Source organism: Mauremys mutica, unplaced genomic scaffold (assembly GCF_020497125.1).
Source record: "Mauremys mutica isolate MM-2020 ecotype Southern unplaced genomic scaffold, ASM2049712v1 Super-Scaffold_100264, whole genome shotgun sequence".
NCBI lineage: Eukaryota > Metazoa > Chordata > Testudines > Geoemydidae > Mauremys > Mauremys mutica.
This window is the reverse complement of record NW_025423297.1, coordinates 413,973-434,983: the sequence shown is the minus strand read 5'-3', so window position 1 is coordinate 434,983 and position 21,011 is coordinate 413,973. Positions and strand designations below refer to the sequence as shown.

At 50.2% G+C, this 21,011-nt stretch overlaps 4 non-coding genes across 4 annotated transcripts; 2 read left to right on the top strand and 2 right to left on the bottom strand.

Moving 5' to 3' along the window:
- Window positions 1-3,453: 3,453 nt before the first annotated feature.
- LOC123360435 lies at window positions 3,454-3,593 on the bottom strand. Its single transcript, XR_006576016.1, has one exon. It is a non-coding gene; the product is annotated as a U4 spliceosomal RNA (small nuclear RNA).
- Window positions 3,594-7,309: 3,716 nt separating this feature from the next.
- TRNAQ-CUG lies at window positions 7,310-7,381 on the bottom strand. The gene has a single exon. It is a non-coding gene; the product is annotated as a tRNA-Gln (tRNA).
- Window positions 7,382-15,326: 7,945 nt separating this feature from the next.
- TRNAT-UGU lies at window positions 15,327-15,400 on the top strand. Its single transcript has one exon. It is a non-coding gene; the product is annotated as a tRNA-Thr (tRNA).
- A 2,654-nt stretch (window positions 15,401-18,054) lies between these two features.
- Window positions 18,055-18,126, top strand: TRNAE-UUC. Its single transcript has one exon. It is a non-coding gene; the product is annotated as a tRNA-Glu (tRNA).
- The last annotated feature ends 2,885 nt before the right edge of the window (window positions 18,127-21,011 follow it).

Here is a 21,011-nt window from a genome sequence, read left to right as displayed (position 1 = left end):
AGCCGGGGTTCCTTTAGGGAACTGTCCCGACTTAGACGTCTGGTTACCCATACAGGAGGACTTTACACACCAATCACACAAGAAGGAAATTCGGGTTCGTCAGAGCGATGCCCGGTGCCACACACAAAAGGAGCCCACAGGCTACTGCCTCAATCGCCCTTGCTTTCACACCAGGGGCTTTACCCAAGGTGCGGTGCGGCTGCGATTGTGCAGATTTCACTCACTCAGACCGCGGGGACAGGAACCCCTTGGTCGGCCAATCCCCGGACGGAGACGGCACCCAGACTCAAACACTCCACAGAGAGGACGGATAGACACAGAGACAGGACAGTCCTCAGTCCGGACAAAACACAGATATAATTACCTGACCAGATTCCTGATGCCAGATCCTGGGATCCCTACCAGAACAGAGTGAGAACCAACAGGTTCGATGGCGTAGACTTCACTGTGGTCGTGCACCCTTCCGTTCAGAAGGAGGACCGCTTGGGCCAAATGCCCAGGTGCCGGCTGCCACGGTCGTCCCACAAAATGGTCAGGGATCACACAGCCCCAGTGAAGACGGTTGCCATCTCGTTGGAACCTCCAAATTGTCAAAGTTAGAATCAAGACTCACAATTTGTCAGACCACTCTGTTTTTATTAGCGCAGCGCTCCGCCAATAACATTCAGATAATGTGAGTGGCCATGCAAGACCCAAACAGTCTTATTTATACAGATAAAAGAGCGGGAAACAAACAAAGGGACAAAGAGAGAAAAACAGCAAAATTCACCTGGGGCATAGCATGCATATCCTACTTCCTTACTAACTCCTATCGATCTAAGGCTAATGCTTCACCAATTGCCCTTAAACGGTGCAATTGTTCTATGTTAATGTCTGTATTCCTGACACCTCGACTCCAGCATCCCAGCGATTTTCCTTAAAGGTACAGACAGCATTTCTTTAATCCTATCTATTTTTGTAATATAATTCATTCTACTTTCACAGTGTCTTGGTGCTAAGATGCAGCCACCTCTGGGTTACATGGTGGGGCTGTTTACAGGACAATGGGGACAGGTCCCCCCCCGTTCCAGGAAGTAGGGGAATGTCTGGTGTTTGGGGCAGAGCGTTCCACCTTCTATTGAACTGTGATGCTCTGAGCACCTTTCCCCTGCATGAAGAAGACCCTGTGTGGCTCCAAAGCTGGTCCAGTAACAGGTATCACCTCACCTGCCTTGTCTCCCTGGTATTCTGGCCAGTGTCCAACTTCCCCTTCGCTGTTGGTCCTCAAACCTCCTCCAAGCAACCCCCCCCCCAGTCCTTTAAGCTGCCAAACCTCCCCTGGAGCCCAACCCTGGGAGGGGGGCACCCCACCTGAAAACCCTACGGCATCATGGGAGTGGTAGTGTCCACTACCTCCATCTCCCACCAGCCAGGACAGGCCCCACAGCACCATGGGAGTGGTCGTGTCTCCTGCTTCCATTTCCTGACAGCCGCTGCCAGGCCCAGCCTAGACTTCCCATTTCTGGTGCGAGTCTGGCAGCAGATGCTGCCATGAGGCGGTGCTGGGAAGGGTGGTGCTGGTGTCAGGAGAAAGCAGGAGGAGTAGGTGGGGTCTGTGCTCCTGCGGGGAGGTGCTGCCCTTGCTGTGAAAAGGCCCCGCCCTTAGGGGAGATGTCATCTCCCTGCCCTGCCACGCTCTGCACCAGCCCCTGCTTGTCACGGGAGCAGGGCTGGCTCCAGGCACCAGTGTAGCAAGCAGGTTCTTGGAGCGGCCAATTCAAAGGGGCGGCCCGTCCGGTATCGGGGCAGCACGTCTGGGTCTTTGGCGGAAATTCGGCGGCGGGTCCCTCATTCCCTGTCTTAGTCTTTGAGCTGCCGCCGAATTGCTGCCAAAGAGGAAGGGAGGGGAGACTCGCCGCCGAACTGCCGCAGAAGCAGCAGTGTGGTTGAGCTGCCGCCGAAGAGCCACATCTTGTCCTGTTCCCCCCTCCTGCTTGGGGCAGCAGAAAAGCTGGAGCTGGCCCTGCACAGGAGGGGCAGGCTCCAGTCTGTGGAGCTGCAGCAGGGAACCTTGATGCCTCAATTCTCTTTTTCCTGGCCTTGTTCCAGAGCCCTCACAGCCCAATTCTCTGCCCTAACGTTGAGCCCTCTACTGCACCCTGAACCTCTCATTCCAACCCCACCCCAAAGCCTGCACCCCCAGAGCCAGTGCTCTCATCCCCCTGCACTCCAACTCTCTGTCCCATGTAGCCTGATTTAGGGTGTACTAATAATATTAATTTGGAAAATATGATGAAAATTTAATTTATTAGCTTACATTTTATTTAATTTAATTGAGTTATAAAGTTACAGTTGCATTACTGCTATTCAAAAGATACATATGGCATTATATGCAACAAAGTTTTGGTTAATATACTCACACCCTTCCTTGATAACCTGGTGGTAAGAGACATAGAACCAGCCTTGCAGTTCAGGTTTCTCAATTCTTGAGTGAAAGATGCAGTGCTTAGGAAAAGCTAATGTTACTTTGGGTTTACTTGAATAAGTTAAACTTAAAATCAAATCCTAATAAACAAAGAATAAAAACTTAGGGAAACCGAGCTTAGCCGAGTTACTTTGAAACTTAATGTTTAAGAACAAGTACAGCCTACTGATAGTAGATAGAGAGAGAGTGGAGGAAGTAAGTCAGAATGATAGAGCGACGTGCTCTAGCGAGGTGGGTTACCTCTTTTATAGGGCACAAGTGCCGGAAATCCTTCCTCCTATGCCCAATTTTCATTCCTTACCCACAAAACGTTAGGGTACGCTTACTTCATAGGCTAGTATGTTTGTGCGTGTTGATGACATGTACATATGCACATAAGTTCCCTTGTGGTGTACATGTTAATTCTGTGGGTACAACACTGAAAAACCCCTTATGCCATTCTCCATTGTCGATTGGTCTAGGTAAAGGTCTTAGACAGGCGTGGGTACTTCTCTCTGTAATTAACAAGATAAAGGTCAATTTTCCTTTCTGAGTAAAAGGTCACACTATAGAGATGCTAACTTTGCCTTAGCTTAACATACAGGATATGGCCTGTAGGTCCTCTTAAGTCATGTGCCCCAGTCCCCTAATCATTTTTATTGCCCTCTGCTGGACTCTCTCCAGTTTGTGCACATCCCTTCTCATGTGGGTCCCAACCCCAAAAGTACTCACATTTCACCCCAATGGCTCCAAAATGTACATAGGGTGCTGCCATGGTCAAGTCACTCCCGAGCTCTCCAGTGGAGCCTGCTGGCAGAGAACAAGGTGAAAATTAGCCAGGACGTTGTTCAGTCAATTCCCTCTGCTCCCAGCAGGTGGTATCGGAAACCTCCAAGATCACTCACTTCCCTTTCTCTCATCAGCTTCAAGCCCCAGGGTTACAAATGCACAAACCAGTTGAGATTCTCCCCTGGGCTCAGGGTGTGGGGCTGCTCTGAGAGGATGGACTTGCACATTTGGGATATTAGTGCAAAGATACAATTTCAATTTCTCATAGAGAAAACTGAGGGCATTGGGAAAAGTTTTCAACTAGCAATAATCACGCCTCGGATTAACCTCATTGGCTATGATACTGCCACTTCTTATTTAGTGAAAGGAAAGCTGCAGTGACAGCCTGGTTACTGAGATGCAAAATACTTTCCTCCTGGGAGAAACAAGAAGTTAGAATTAGAAATTTACATAGTTTGTTCCAATGTTGGCACAGGTTTAATTTTGCTTCTGTGTAGGTTTGTTTCAGGCTGTGACTGTTTTGGTTTATTGGGTTGTTTTGTTTTTTTTAATTGGAATGGAGCTTTTAATTGACATTTTCTGGATTCGAATGGCTGACCTGCAACACCAGTTTTGACATAGTTCTGCATATTTTATACAGATTTGGCCAGTATTCAAGGATGTGATTCCTTTATGGGAGGTTTTAGTGGTCAGGCTTATTTATTTTATGTTATTTTCTCATCCTGCTGTAGCACACCTTTTTGATAAAATGTTGAAATTATTAATTTATGGCATTTGTTAGTTTTTATTTTTAAAAACAAAGTTTTTCTTAATGTTTGGGTTTTAAATTAAACATTGTTTTTTGTTTCAATTTTTCATTTAGGTTTTTGTTGTTGATGGGATCTTTAAGAACTTTGGATTTAAATAATATTTTTATCTCAAGGTTCCAAAGACTCAAACAAGGTTTTCATCTCGAGGCCAAAAGACCAAAAACATCAAGACACTTGATCATGTCCTTGGATAGACCAAGAGACTACTCTCACTTGATCTGAACTCATAGTATTAAAATTTGGACAGATTTAGATTATTAAAGTAAACCCTGTTTACTATTTTATTTTAATAAAGGTTGTATTGCTCCCATAAAGGATGGAGCCTGCCCCCCAATTTTTTTTGTCTAGCCCATCTCAGTCCCCCACCAAACGAGAAGAGTCTGATGCCACCCCTGCTGGTCACTGGGTGTCACTGCTCCTAGAAGGCAGACACACGCTGTGCATTACGCCACCTGGCCACTGGGTGTCAATGTTGTATCAAGGGAAACACCTTCTGTGCATTACCCTGAATGACCATGAGGTGTCACTGCTGCGCCAACGGAGCCACCTTCTGTGCATTACTCTGACTGCCCACTGGGTGTCGCTGCTGCGCCAAGGGAGACATAAGAACGGCCAGACTGGTTCAGACGCAAAGTCCATCTAGCCCAGTGTCCTCCTGTCTTCTGCCAGCGGCCAGTGCCAGGTGCCCCAGAGGGAATGACCAGAGCAGGGAATCATCCAGTGATCCATCCCCTGACGCCCATTCCCAGCTTCTGGCAAACAGAGGCTACAGGCACCATCCCTGCCCACCCTGGCTAATAGCCCGAGATGGACCTGTCCTCTGTTCATTTATCTAGTTCTTTTTTTTGAACCCTGTTATACTCTTGGCCTTCACAACATCCTCTGGCAAGGAGATCCACAGGTTAACTATGCAACTGCCCTGAGTTCCCTCCCCCCCACCCCGGGTTGTATCTGGAAAAGAGGATGAGGATGAGGAGAGCCATGATGTGTCTGTCACTGGCTGGTGCCTCAGTTTCCTCTAGGCAGCAGTGCTGCAGGCTCCTTTGGTCAGTTCCCATGCAGCTGTGTTGGGGGAAGGGGGAGTAGAGGCTCATGCTCCCCAGCCCCACGCCCCTCCCCCAGCAGCTGGGGAATCCAGGCCAAATGTAACCCTGGTAGCTGGGCCGGGATAAGCCTGGGCTGGGGTAGGGCTGGTGAGGAATTGCGGCGGGGGACAGATGCACCCGCTGTGAGGGGAGATCCTCCCATTCCCTGCCAACCCCCCTCACTCCTTGCAGCACGGCGCCCCCTAGCACTTCTTTCTCTGTCGTGGGGGTGTCTGCTGCCTGCTTCTCCCTTAGCATCAGCTCTCCCCACCCTGGGGCACTGGTGTCGCCCGTCCTGTGCAAACAGGCAGGCCCTGGTGTGCCCATGGCACTGCCCTGCAATTGGGGGGGGGCAGCTGTTGGCTGGAATATGGGGGGGGCAAGGCTGGGGACCAGGACTCCTGGGTTCTCCCCCCAACTCTGGGAGGAGAGGAGAGAGGAGGGGGGTTAATGGGTAGAGTGAGGGAAGGTAATAGGTAATAATTGGAGATATACCAATCTCCTAGAACTGGAAGGGACCTTGAAAGGTCATCTAGTCCAGCCCCCTGCCTTCACTAGCAGGACCAGTTTTTGCCCCAGATCCCTAAGTGGCCTCCTCAAGGATTGAACTCACAACCCTGGGTGAGGGGCAGGGCTGGGATCCAGGGCTCCTGCTTTTTCTGGTTTTCTCCACCTCCTGCAGCTGCCTTGGTCCTTTCAGTGCGTTTCCTGTTCCAAATTCATTTGTTGACTTGTGCAACCCACCCCAGAGGTGGCTGCATCTCAGTGTTGGGTGAGGCACCCTTGGCTGCATCACCCCCTAACCGCGTCTCTCTCTCCCTGCAGGTGACCCTGCAGCACTCGGCAAACATCCGCAAGATCGTGGGGGGCGCTTTGAGCATTGGGCAGGCAGGGGCCAGGCGCCCAGCCCCCCGCCCCAGAGAATGGGACCCAGCGCCCCCTACTTTTTACAGGGATTAAAAAGGGGCAAAGGGGGGCAAATCAGAGGAGGGGGGTGGCCAGGGTCTGAGCAGCGGGTGGGAATGGGTTGGTCAGGGGGGTCAAGCAGCTGCAGGCAGAGTTAGGAGAGGGGCTGAAGGGCAAAGTCAGGGAGGGGGGAAGGAGCCGGAGTTCAGCCCAGGGGGAGGCGCTGCCAGAGGGTTAAACCCCGGCACAGGCAGGGGCAGAGGGGTAACAGTTACCCCGGGGGGCTGAGACTCCAGTGTTTGCAAAAACAGGGTGGGGGGAGCAGAGGGGCTTTTCTATTTCCCCTCCCACAGGCAGCACCTCTCAGCATGGGCTTCCCAGGGCTGGGCTCTTAAAGGCACAGGCATCCCACTGCCTAGACACTGCAGCTGCTCTCTGATGTAACCTACTGAGGTGCTGCAGTAGGAGACTCAATTCAGTGAAACCGGGCATTCCCTATACGCCCCCCAGCCAGGGGGCTGTGCACCCCTCCCCCGAATTTCCCCAACACCCCCCAGTGGTCAGGTAGTTACATGCAGCGCTGCCAATGTTGTCATTGGTTGCAAATCTGAATTGAAATTGAAACATTAACACACACTTTAAAAGCAGATACAACATATGAAAAATACTTGTACCTGAGAAAGTATAATAGGGTTGGAAAGTCTGGACAAAGCCAGGATTCCTCACCCAGCTGTTGTGTTTGCTGACAATGTCGGTCCATTGGCTTCCGCAATGTTGGCCAACCTCAGAATTTCAAATGACGATTTGGAAGCAAGGTGTGAATGAGCTCTGCCCTGACAGCTAGTGACCAGCCAGGGTTGGGGGAGGCTTTGGGACCAGACTGTATTTACATGAACTCACCTACTCTGCCGAGGTGTCCAGCAGACAGAGCTGGGCCGCCTCTACTCTAGGTGCCCAGAGGAGGAGGGAAGGTGTGTGGGGCTCCAGCCTGGGGCTCTTCCTCCCTTCTGCCAAGCCCTGACTATCAATCCCAGCCCTGACCCTCCTTTCTTCAAGCGCCATGTGGGCGCCAGGAAGCACAAGGGCCGAACTTGTGGGCATCAGGTGAAGCAGCAACCATCCGAGTAGCAAGTTCTAGAGCCGCAACCCATTGTGACCATCACAGCCAGAGACCTGGCTCTAGGAGGTGTGAGTCACCCAACAGGATGGGGAAGACTGGCTCTTGCACCACTGGAGACAGGGAAGTTGAGCACTGTGAGCTCCAGGGCTTCACCACAAGGTCCCACTGAGATTTGAACTCAGATTGCAGGATTCAGAGTCCTGAGTGCTGCCCGTTACACCATGGGACCAGCTCGTGCTGCCTTCTCTGCACATCAGTGACCCTCATGGGGCTGGCTTGTGTAAGGGCGGGGGCTCTTGGCCCTTTACTAAAACTTAAGCCTGGTCTACACTAGGCGTTTAAATCGGTTTTAGGAGCGTAAAACCGATTTAACGCCACAACCGTCCACACTAGGAGGCACCTTATATCAATTTTAATGGCTCTTTAAACCGGTTTCTGTACTCCTCCCTAACGAAAGGAGTAGCGCTAGTATCGGTATTACCATATCGGATTAGGGTTAGTGTGGCCGCTGATCGACGGTATTGGCCTCCGGGCGGTATCCCACAGTGCACCACTGACCGCTCTGGACAGCAATCTGAACTCGGATGCAGTGGCCAGGTAGACAGGAAAAGCCCCGCGAACTTTTGAATATTTCCTGTTTGCCCAGCATGGAGCTCCGATCAGCACGTGTGGCGATGCAGTTAAAAATCAAAATAAAGAAAGAGCTCCCACATGGACCATGCGGATGTGATCGCTGTAAGGGCAGGCAAATCTGTTCTATCAGCACTCCGTTACAGAAGATGAAATTCAAAATCATTTTTTTAAAATCTCCAGACAGACGCCATAGCAGGGGCTCAGCGCACTGCTGCGTGACAAGCGTAACGGAAAGCCAAAGAATCAAATGGACGCTCATGGACTGGAGGACTCAAGCTATCCCACAGTTCCTGCAGTCTCCGAAAAGCATTTGCATTCTTGGCTGAGCTCCAAATGCTTCTAGGGTCAAACACCGTGTCCGCGGTGGGTCAGGGCATAGCTCGGCAATTTACGCACCCCCCCACCCACCCCCAGAAGTGAAAGGGAAAACAATCCTCTCTTGACTCTTTTACATGTCACCCTATCTTTACTGAATGCTGCAGATAGATGCGTTGGTGCAGCACTCAACACCAACATCCTTGCTCCCCCCACGCTATGGATGGCTGATGGTACAATAGGATTGATATCCATCGTCATCATCAGCCTATTGGCACATGGGGCAGTGCAAAAGGGCTGGTAACCATGCCAACTAGCATCAGTGAGGTCAATCAAGGGCACCTGGCCCTAATTTTTCCTTGTAGATGGTGCAGTATGGCTGGTAACCATCCTCATAATAGCAACAGGGGGCTGAGCTCCATCAGCCCCCACCCTTCATGTGTAAAGAAAAGATTCAATTGCCCCTGAACTAGCAGAGGGATGCTGGGCTCCTCTCCTACACACTCCTTACTGTCCTGTCTGGACTATCAGAGCAGCTGGAGGCTGCCTTCCACTCATATCTCACTAACAAGTCACTGTGTCTTATTCCTGCATTCTTTATTACTTCATCACACAAGTGGGGGGACAATGCTACGGTAGCCCAGGAAGGCTGAGGGAAGAATGGAATCAACAGGTGGGGTTGTTGCAGGAGCACCCCCTGTGAATAGCATACAGCTCATAATTTTTGCAGGATCTGACACAGAGCAGCTGTGCTCTCTGGTTCTCTGATACAGTGGTTCTCTAGTACACTTGCCCATATTTTAGGCAGGAATGATTCTATTTTTAGATACCAAAAAGGAGGAATTGACTCAGGGAGTCATTCCCAATTTTGGCTTTTGCGCCTCTGGCTAAGAGCAGCCAGGGGCACTTATGACAGCAGCAAATGGAACAGTGCAAAAGGACTGGTAGCTATGACCATCTTATTACCAATTTATGGTATGGTAGATGGTGTAGTATAGCTAGTAACCATCTCTGCTATCATGCAAAAGCAAAAGCATGCTGCTGTGTAGCGCTGCTGAATCGTCTCTGTGAGCGGCATCTAGTACACATACGGTGACAGTCACAAAAGGCAAAACAGGCTCAATGATTGCCATGCTATGGCATCTGCCAGGGCAATCCAGGGAAAAAAGCCGCGAAATGCTTGTCTGCCGTTGCTTTCCCAGAGGAAGGAGTGACTGATGACATTTACCCAGAACCACCCGCGACAATGATTTGTGCCCCATCAGGCACTGGGATCTCAACCCGGAAGTTCCAAGGGGCGGGGGAGGCTGCGGGAACTATGGGATAGCTACGGAATAGCTACCCACAGTGCAACGCTCCAGAAATCGACACTAGCCTTGAACCGTGGACGCACACCACCGATTTAATGTGTTTAGTGTGGCCGCGTGCACTCGATTTTATAAAATCTGTTTTACAAAACCGGTTTATGCAAATTCGGAATAGTCCCGTAGTGTAGACGTACCCTTAGTGTGTGTGTGGGGGGGGTTGGTTGGCTAGTTCCCAGCACCAATAGAAGGGGGAAGTGCCAATGGGAAATCAGGACCCTGAGACTGACAGTCCCCTGGGCACTTGCCTCTGTGCTTGAAGGAAGCAGGGCCAGGCTTCATGGGCTGGGCAGGCGGGAGCCCAGCACCTCTCCTCCTCTGAGCACCTAGAGCAGAGGCAGCTGGTGCTGACTGCTCTAAGGGAAGGCTTAAAAGCAACTGAGGCCAGGGCAAGAGGAGGGGAGGACCATGCTTATGTGTGGCCAGCAGACAGCCACATGGGCCAGCCTGCTCCCTGCTGTGCTGAACCCCACTGAAGGCCACCCACAGGCCACCTGCAGATCAGCTGCTGATGCTCTGTGGCCAACATCAGAAGAAGGTAGGAAAGCAGGGCCAGCCCCCCTGGTGGGGCCTCTTATGGTTCCCACCCCAGCTGCTCACTTTGGCAATGGAGCTGCCCATTTTCTTTGGCAAGTCAGGAAGGGCAAAGGTGAGATTGGAAGCACCTGGGACTCATGCCCCAGCCTTTGTGACACTCAACCCCCAACTCCTTCCCGGGGCTCTAGCTGAAGCCAGAGCACTGAGTTGAGTGACCAAGAAGAAGTTCCAGCTGTGAAGAAAGCAGGACTTGCAGCACAAAGTGAGCACAACCACGAGGGGACTCAAATCCTGAATCATCCGATCCACAGGGAGATGCCTCATCATTTAGGCCACATGATGAGTGGTTCTAAACACTTCTTTGGAAAAGCCGGACACTGTGTTTCTCAGGTCATCTGCTGAGGGGAGCTGAGACTCTCTGGGCACAAGAAGTTAAGTTCCCAGCGACACGTGAGACTTAATTGTATGAGGCCAGGTGCAGGGCTTTGGCAGGGAGGCTCGGGCATGGGGGATTGAGGTGCAGCAGATGGACCGGCTGTCTAGGCACAGAGATTTAGTCTCCCTTAGGAGGAGGAGGAATCCTTCTGACAGGCAGTGGCTGTGCAGAAAAAGAGGAGGGGTTCCTGGGACTTTTTTTGCCTCTCTTTTGCCTGCCTGCTCACTCTTGTGCTGAATGGTGAAGATTTTTTTCAACAAGCTCAGGTAGCTCAGTTGGTAGCGCATCAGGCTCTTAATCTGAGGGTCCAGGATTCAAGCCCCTGTCTGGGTGCTGGTTTTTAAGTTGCCTGGTGTGCCAGGAGCCAAACTCTGTTCACAGCCACATGCGGATTCCCAGAAGCTGTGGCCATTTCCTGGAATGATTCCTTTCCTTAGCAATCAGGAGAGAGGCTACATCCACAGGATGAGGCCTAGAACACGCAGTCTCTGGCCCCCAGGAAGTGCTGTGGGGCCGGGTGCTGAGAAAGCCCAGAGGGGGAGCAGCAGAGATGGGGGGAAGGGAGAGAGAGAAGCAATGAGGACAGAGCACAAGTGTACAGGGGCATCTGGTCTGGCTATTGGGGCAAACTTCCCTGGTTTATACACGACCCTGGTGGAATTGGCCATCAGGAGGATCTGAGTCCCCACCCCCTTACCCAGAGGCTGCCTGACCTCGAGGACTGTTAGGATACAGATATTCAGGCCAGTCTGCAAAGGCCTGTACTTTAAGAATTTAGGTGTATTTTTATCACTTAGCTAGTTATAAAGATATAAAAGAAAGAATAAAAAATCACTGTCTGTCTGTGTAATGGCCTTCTCTTACTGTGACAGTCTGAGGCCTGGTTCTTCGGCTAGGCAGCAAAGGCAGCCATAAGGTGGGAAGTGTATGGTCACATCCTCACATTCCCAACTAGTCACACTGAAATAAGGTGCTATTGGGCTGTGAGGAATACAATCCTGTCCTGATATTCCTATCACCTCCAGAGAAAGAGAAACTTAGTTTGGTAGCATCCTGTCTGGCAAGAACTCACTTATCAATAGACACAGCTGGAAAACCCTTATGTCTGTATAGATATAGTTGTGAAATCCTCCCTTCTGTATTGTTTTGTATGTTTATTTGCATGGTCTCTGTCTGGTTCTGTGATTGTTTCTGTCTGCTGTATAATTAATTTTGTTGGGTGTAAACCAATGGAGGTGGTGGAATATAATTGGTTAAATAACCATGTTACAGTATGTTAGGATCGGTTAGCTAAATTTCAGTAAAATGATTGGTTAAGGAATAGCTAAGCAAAACTCAGGTTTTACTATATAGTCTGCAGTCAATCAGGAAGGCGGGGGGTGGGGAGTGGAATGGGACCAGGGACTGGGGATGGGGGAATTGGGATCATGTTTTGCTACAGGGGGAAATGGGAACGGGGATGGGAACAGAAACAGGGACACAGACAAGGCTCTGTGGTGTCAGAGCTGGGAAGGGGGCACTGAGGAAGGAAACTGGAATCGTGCTTGCTGGACGTTCACCCCAATAAACATCAAATTGTTTGTGCCTTTGGACTTTGGGTATTGTTGCTCTCTGGTCATGTGAGAAGGACCAGGGAAGTAAGAGGGTGAAGGAATAAGCCCCCTAACACTGTCATTTGTTGCTCTAGGCTCCATTCACATCCCACTCCTGACACAATCACTGTCTTCTATCTGACAAAATCGCCTAATTTCAACCTCTCCTGTAACATTACACCACCAACTATTTAGCATTTGTATGAGAGAAGTTGGAGGGAATTCAAACATCTTCAAATGGCAAAACTTTTCCCCCGACCTGGTGAGTGAATCCTATGGTGAGAAACTTTCTGTGCATTTCAGTTTCTTGTATTGTCGGCGGGGGCTGAGGTGCTGGAAGGGAAATGTCCATGGAAAACTTGGACATCACTGTTTTCCGGAAAAAGGCAGGTGTTAGACACAATCGCTTCTCGTATTCCCGTGGAATCCGAGTCTAGCTGAAGAATTTCTGTCTATCCTAGAGAGAATCATCCATTGTAAATACAAATGCAATGAGATCTTCAGGTCGAGGCAGCGCCTTTTAAAAATATTTACTGAGCAAAAAGCCATTCTTTGCCTTGTTGATAAGGACAAGAAGCCCTCTTTTCCTTTCCATTTCAAATGCGAAATGAATGGAGATTTTCATTGAAAAACTTTTGGTTTTTAGGGGGAATTGAACCCAGGCCATGGCTGTTAAAACACCAGAACCTACTGCTTAAAGCACCAGGGAGGGCTGTTTTTTTCTCACAGCTAGTGTTGTTTTTCTCAGCCTCCTACTTCACCAATGTCAGACTCTGAGTGCAGTTAAGCTCTGGAATAGGCTCCCAAAGGCGTCTGTGGTGTCTCTGTCCTCAGAGGTTTTTAAGAACAGGTTGAACAAACCTCTGTCGAGGATACTCTGCATATACTTGGTCCCATAGACAACCTGCTCTGGCTCTATCTGCTACCTTCATCGTGTTTGGATGTAAAGGTGGGAAATGATGGGGAAATTGGCCCTCTTTCAAGTTTAAATGTTGTAACTTCTACATCTAGACCAGGGTGGCCAACCTGAGCCAACGTAACTGCCAAACGTGCACCTTTGTATGCAACTGCTAAGTCAGTTGTCAACCTTGCTACCATTATCATTATCCCTTTGAAAGAATGATGGAGATGGACACTTGGCTGTATATCCCAGTGTGCCCTGGACGTCTACAGGCTGCATTAGCCAATCCAACCATTCGGCACTTGCAGATGGGCACCTCTGTATTGTGCCTGAGTCTTGTACAGCTATGAAAGGCTGGCAGATGCCGATATTTTCCCATCTTTTTAACCAGCACTAATACCCAGCCAGGCCAGGGCTGGGAAGAGAGAGAGAGCAGCAGGTTTCCCCTATTGTGGCCGTCTTGCTTTTTCTTATCTAGCTTCACCTCTGCACCAACTTGTACTTCCCACATGTGATCCTGGCTAGCTCAGTTGGCAAAGCATCAGACTTTTAATCTGAGGGGCCAGGGTTCAAGTCCCTGGTCAGGTGAAAAACTTCTCACTGTGACTATAAAAATCTGTCTTGTTCAGTGTTACTCTTTCTCTCCAGGATTTTGCCTTTCCTAAGAAGGGCCTTTCTGTGGGGGGGAATGAAGGAGCAACTCCTTGATATCCCCTCGGTCCTTGCAGGCTGGAGGAATAAAGGCCTCTGGGCATAGAGCATGTTCCTCCCCTGCACACACAAACACACAGAATATTCATAAGGAATTAGAATTAGAATCCACCATATTCCTTAGGAGCTTGTTCCTGTCATGAATCATCCTCGCTGTTGAATATTTGTGCCTTAGTTGTAATATGAATTTGTCTCTTTTCACCTTCCAGCTATTGGGTCCTGTTATACCTTTCTCTGCTCGATTAAAGAGCCCTTTCATACCCAATATTTTCTCTCCATTAAGGCCCTTCAACACTTCAGTGAAATCACCTTTCAATCTTCTTTTGATAAGCGAAACAGGTTGAGCTCGTTCAATAGCAAGGAGCCACCAAATGTTCTGAGGGCTGGAGAAAAATGTCTTCTAGGGAAAGTGGTGGATTCTCCATCTCTTGATATCATTTAATGAAGACTAGATGCCTTTCTGGAATGTGTTTGCCCAAAAGTAGCTCTTGTATCATACAGGAGGCCTGTGATATGCAGGGGGTCAGATTAGATGCTCTTATGGTCTCTTCTGGCCATAAAGTCGACAAGTTTCTGAAAAACTGAGTGTAGCATTGGGAACAGCGTCTGATGTTTTCCTGTCTAGCCGGCCTGCTTCCTAGAACGAACGCTCCTTGAGTGGGGTGATCCACACGGAGTAGCTCAAACCTCCGCAGTGCCTGGCCAGGGGCAGGACATTAGCACAGCAAGGGAGTGGTGAGGCAGTGACATCACAAAGGCCTTTTGCAGGACCTCAGACTATTGGTCAAAGGTGGTGGGGAGGTGGTGACCTCACAGAGAGATGCTGACATCAGCCAGGCAGGAGAGGGGGAAGGGGCCAGGGAAACCTCAGAGACCCCTGTGGCTTTGCTGCAGCAAATCTCCTTCTCCAGGTCTCTCTTTGAGGACAGAGAGAGTATTCGGTTTCATGGATGTGAGCGCCAGGAGGAACCTCTTTTGAGTTTTCTCCTTCCCTTTTAGTGATTTTACTAGAAAACAGAAGTCCTTGTTTAGAAGGTAAGAGCCTCCTCGAGGGAAGGGGTGTCATGGGGGTGTCACATTCAGATGCCGGTGCCCCCATGTAAGGAAGTTCCCACCACCCTGCTCTGTGTTTGCAGGGCGGGAGAGAGCAGCATCCACGGCAGTGATTTGCTCCTGGCTGCCGGAGCAGAGCAGCAGGCTCAGCTGTCAGAACTTCCCAGAGCGATGAAAGGGGAGGGGCCCATGGCTCTGTAGCAGGAATTCAAGGCAGGCAAGTTCACAGCAGGCATTGTGGGATACTGGGGAAGGCCAGTTATGGTGATATAATGAACAGCAGCGTTTACTCTGTTACTTTAAGTTTGCTGCAAAAAGCTCTAGGCCTCTCATTGAAGTCGTTTTATTTTGTCAGCAAAACAGGGCAGTTTTGTCGCCAGACATGGCATTGCAGTGTGTGCACCAGCCACAAGCTACCGACTGAGAGAGCGTTGTGTGTTTTTCACACACCTGAGCAATATAATTCTGCTGAAACAACTTTGTAGTGCAGACCTGGCCAAAGATTCACTCACACACCGCTTGCAAGGAAAACCTCACCTGCTCCTCTGCTTTGCATTATCCAAACTTCTCAGGCCCTGGTGGCGATGGCAGGGAGTCAGGTGTGGGCAGACAGTGTGTTATAGGTACCCACTGGCACCATGGCTTAGCTGGCTAAAGCATCTGTTTTGTAAACAGGAGATCCTGGGTTCAACTCCCAGTGGTGCCTTGTTGACTGGTTGTTGGGGCACCAGGTATTGGCTACTGTCAGAAGACAAGATTCAGAGCTAGATGGGCCTTTGGTCTGGCCCAGTGTGGTTTTTCTTATGGTTTAAATAACACTCACAGGCACTGATAACAGAGTTACTGAACATTTGGGAGTTAAGAGCGGGTAGGTCAGTGGTCCAGTCCCCACACAGATGACCCCCTTCCTCTGGGACAGGGGCAGGTCTGAGCTCTCACCCAAATGCTCATTGTGGCTGCCAGAATCTGTGAGCAGCTTGTTTAGTTTACGAAAAGGTTGAGTCCTGCTTTGTGCACCGTGTGTGAAAATGAAAATCCTAAACCGCCCTTTGAAATGACGAATGCAGCAGGATGTGTTTTGTCCCTGCCCCAAAGCAGACAGTTATGCCCATATTGCAAATTATTTCTAAATTCTTCTTATTATCATCGGTGTATTATTTTCTCTGCTGTCTAGACATTGACTATATCTTGACCAAGAAATTTAGATCTTAATAAAATAATTGACTATCCCTGGTTAAGGCAATGGACTTGATACCCACTGGGGTGTCCCTACACAATTTCAAGTACTAACAACAGTGGCTGCCTTTAGCCATAGATTTTAATCAGGGCAATAAATTGATACGAACTCCTGTAAAATCATTTTCCAGCCCGACTCCTTCACCCACATTCGTTAGGGCATTGGGCCACCATGTGAACATTTCATTTTCCTCCTCAATTTCACACAGAGACACAATTTCCTTTGCACAGATCCATGAACAGCAAAACCTCCCTGTGTCTCTGGTCTGAGACAGGGCATTCGATTCCATTGAAACCTTCTCTCCTGCAATGGCGATGGTCAGACAGAGGGGACGTGGCCACCTTCACCTCTGACAGTGAGATATTGGCTCAGCTCTTTATGCTGCTGCTGTTAGTCCATGAAACATCAGGGATGGAATGCAAGGCTGAGTTCAACCCCCTGAAACATTTCAGTGCCCCAGAGAAATCCTGACCCCGGCTGTTGGAATGATATGGTGGAGATTCGAATAGGAAAGGGACTGTCTGAATTGTCAGTGTGGGGAATGAACAACAACCTATAGCAATGTCATTAAACACAAACACACTCTCATCATGCTCCAGCTGGAAGGGAAATGGGCAGGAACTCTTGCTGTTCAGCCATGGACACACTTACACTAATGCAGCCGTGAGTGTGCTGGGGGAGCTGGTCTGAGCAATTTGAAGTGACAATTCTGTGAGAACAGAATCATGGTGTAGTGAAGTAACTGTACATTCAGTACTTGTGGCTGAGTGGCTAAGATGATAGACTAGAAATCCATTGGGGTCTCCCCACACAGGTTTGAATGCTGCCAACTATGGAGGCATTAGTATGTTGCTAGTGTCTGAGTGTCCACAGAGCCAGATCTGGTCTCACCGTGAGGCTGGCTATACTAAAAATGCTGCTGTGACACTGCTCTAGCACTGTGGAGTAGCCAGCTGCTACAGTAACTGGAGGGGTTTTCCATCCCTGTAATAGCTACATTGACAGAACAAACTTTCCTTTCATTTAGCACTATCTAACCACGGCTTAGGTCAGCTTAATTATAGTGGTTTTGGGGTTTTTCACACCCTGAAAGACCATCATGCTTTACCAACTGAGCTAGCTAGATTTAAAGTCAGTCAACTGCCCAGTCGCAGTGTAGAAGGAGCCTGAGGGTGTTTATTTGTGAGCTGAGGTTCCCTGTCCGACATTTGCCTTTTTTCCTGGTTTGTTATGTGTCCAGCAAGCAAACCAGAGCTGTTACAAGGCTGGTTAGATGCTCCTTTCTAGACCAGAGAGCTGGGTTTGATTTAACATGCTGTCGCCATCAGCTGGTCAGAGTAACCAGGGTGGGAGGGTGGAATTTAGGATTCTCCCACCAAGGGGAGGTGCTGTTGGACTCATCTAGTGGGGGAGAGTCTGAGTCTGAGTTCTCCACACGCCACACACACATTTTCACAGGGAATCAGGTCCCCTGTGGAAAAACTCAAAAGAAGCCCAGGCCCAGGAGTGTCAGAGAAGGGAATCACTGTTTGCCTTAAGAGGTGGGTGAGGGAAACCTGCAGGTCCTTAGATCCCTCCAGCGCCTGATAGAACCATTTGTGGGGAAGGTCTGGGGAAGCCGAGGAGGACAAGGAGATGGGAAAAGGGCTTGCAGCTGTTGTGCAATCCCCATGCTCCCAGCAGAAGGGTCTGGGGGGCTCAGCACTCAGAACTCACAAGATGGCAAAGCTCAGAGCCCCATTACACGGAGTCAGAATGTGATCAGCTCACACCCAGGGGGAGAAACACCCCTCCCATGATCTCTATGCCAGAGCTCCTATCAGCTCAGTCCTTCCCGCAAGAGCGGGCTGCTGAGAGGTTTGCAATGGGGTAAATGAAGGCAGAGGAGGATTGTTCCTCATGGGGTTTTTTTTGTGTGTCTCTGTGATCCTGCTGGAGGAAGCATCATTTGAGTTTGTTTCAGTGACTTGGGTTGGGCTGAGGTTGTGACCCTGAGCACAGGGGTTCCTGCACTCTCTGCTCCTAGCCCCTCAGGGAGTGGACAGTGGAGCAATTTCAGAAAGTGGCTAGAAAGTAGCCTAAGAAAGTGTAGCATAAGTGAGAAGAAAAGCAATATCCTCACCTCCCTGGTGGTCTAGTGGTTAGGATTTGGTACTTTCACTGCCAAGGCCTGGGTTCAATTCCCAGTCAAGGAAAAGTGACTTTAAACCAAGCAAGCTTTGTTTTTTCTTCGCTTGCAATGTAAATAAATCCATGTTATTTTCCTGATTCCCCCATCTTCCCAGTGTCTCCATGGCAGGGCTGGCTCCAGGCAGCAGCGCAGCAAGCAGGTGCCTAGGGCGGCCAATGGAAAGAGGAGGATTCAGCGGCAATTCGGCCCTCTCAGTCACTCTCAGAGGGAAGGACTTGCCGCAAAACTGGCAGCGGTAGAGCTGCCATTGATTGCAGCTTTTTTATTTTATTTTTCTGCTTGGGGTGGCGAAAACACTGGAACTGGCCCTGCTCCATGAAAGACAATTTGTTAAATCCCAGATGAGTGCAGTTATATCAGTTCTCAGCCTGAGTCCTTAGGTCTTAATCCTGAGGATATTGTCCCACCATGGGGCCATTTCCCGCCTCTCTTTCCTAGGGAAGCACAATTTTCCTTGCACAGACGCAGGAACAGCAAGATCTTTCTCTGTCCCTTGTGCAAAGCAGGGGGCCAAATTCCCTGGAAACAATGGATGAGTTGGGGGCCCTGGGCACATCCAGCCCTGGCCGTGAGATGTTCCCTCCCCTCTTTCTTTATGCCCCTGTTGTTATTTCATGGATTGTCTGGGATGGGGGAAAAGCTGAGTTCACTCCAGGTGGAGGGGAAAAAGGACCCTGAAAATCTCAGGCCCCAACCCCTGCTACCAGGATCACCGAGGTGCTGGGGATTTGAGCAGGAAAGGGACGGTGTGAATTGTCAAGGTGGGGAATGAATAACAATCTACAACTAGATCCACCTCATTAACCACTGACACAGGCTAATCCTGCTGCAGATAGAAGGGAAACTGGGAATAATTATTTGCTGTTCAGCCATGGAAACAGTGACCCAATTACACCGCAGTGAATGTGCTGGGGAAAGCTGGACTTCACAGGCAGGTGGAAAAAGCAGATCCTAGAAACACCTGGAGCTTCCCACAGCACTGCTGCCACCAGGGTCAGGTGTTGAGTGACTCACAGCACCCCTCCCCTCCCATTACCTTCCAGCAGGTAGTGGCAGCACCCCTCACCCAATGCAGGGGAGAGGCCTGATTGTATCTCTGCACCCTGAGTCCAGGGCACCCACTCTCTCTGCCCCACACATCAAATCTGGCCCTGCTGAAAAGTGACCCCTAAGAACCAGCAATCTCCAGGACAGTAGGTTTGGCCCTCAGAGCAGGGAATGTGTCCCCCATGCTGCTCTTAGGCCACTGGATGCTCTGGAAACAAGAGGGCTCTGAGTGTAACCCAGGGGTCAGCAACCTTTCAGAAGTGCTGTGCCGAGTCTTCATTTATTCACTCCAATTCAAGGTTCCGCATGCCAGTCATACATTTTAATGTTTTTAGAAGGTCTCTTTCTATAAGTCTATAATATATAACCAACTATTGTTGTATGTAAAGTAAATAAGGTTTTTTAAAATGTTTAAGAAGCTTCATTTAAAATTAAATTAAAATGCAGAGCCCCCAAGACTGGTGGCCAGGACCTGGGCAGTGTTAGTGCCACTGAAAATCAGCTCATGTGCCACCTTTGGCACATGTGCTATAGGTTGCCTACCCCTGGTGTAACCCATAGCAAACAAAAACTATCTGGGGATGTAGCTCAGTGGTAGAGCACATGCTTTGCGTGTATGAGGTCCTGGGTTCAATCTCCAGGCTCCTTTTTCACCCTGCTGCTTTGCTCATGCCCAGAGGGGATGTGGCCCAGCAATCTCCCTGCAGGAGTTTCAATCCTGCTCAGTGAGGGGCAAGCGCCAATTGCATGGAAGGTCGGGGGCGGTTTCTGCTCCTAAGTCACCTTGGTACATGTAAGATTCCCACCCGCTGTGCTGCTTGGGACAATGGTAGATGAGAAGGGTGAATCCTCCAGCACTGGAGGGAAAGGTCCCATCTGCACAGACTGAGAGGCCAGGAAACAGAGGGGCAGTCAGTGCTCAGAGAGGAGGGAGGTCAGTGATTTACACCCACCAGGGGACACTCTCTTTCTGAGGCGAGTGCAGCTGGCTTGGGATGGTGCTGACAATGGATAGAAAAAAGGCTGGAGTCAATGACTGATGAGACCACAGAAGGGGAAGGGGAATGGCAGCCCCACAGAAGGTCCTGGGTGCTCAGATGCCCCAGTTATTGCACCCTGGCCTGTCACAGAGAGAGAAAAGACACGGAGGGACCCAGCCCCCCTGCAGTGATCCCATGGACAAGAACCTGGCTGGGAGTGGGGTGAAAGCTCCCTCTGGGCAAAGGGGAGCTGAAATCCCTCAGTGTCCTGGAATTTAAGCAATGGAAGCTTCAAACCCTGCACGGGTCTGGGCTGAGGTGCGTCAGCAGAAGGTTGGGCTGGACGGGGCGGCAGGTTTGTACAATTTTTGGTGGTGCCCAGAATGGGACCAAGTCCTGCCCCACCCCACCCCACCTCCACACAGGACCAGCTTTAGGCCGATTCTCCTGATTCCCCTGAATTGGGCCCCACCACTAAGAGGGCCCCATGCCCAAGCCCTGGTACTGCGTACTGGCAAGAGCTGGTGCGCTGTACCAGGGTGGCCTGGCTTCCTCAGGGGGCAATTTAAAGGGCCTGGTGCTCCCAGCAGGGGCTGGGGTAGGGCTGCGGGGCGCTGTGGGCTATTTAAAAAGTCCAGGGTTCCCATTGCTTCTACCGCCCCGGCCCTTTAAATAGCCCCCAGAGCCCCGCAGCTTCCCCAGGGCTCCCTCAGCTATTTACAGGGACGGGGCAGTGGAAGCAGGGGAGCCCCGGGCCATTTAAATAGCCCCCAAGCCCCAGGCTGCTGCTGCTACCCCAGTGCTAAGGGGGGAGGGGGCACTTACCGTACAGGGTGGGCTGTACCCCCTGTACCCACACCCC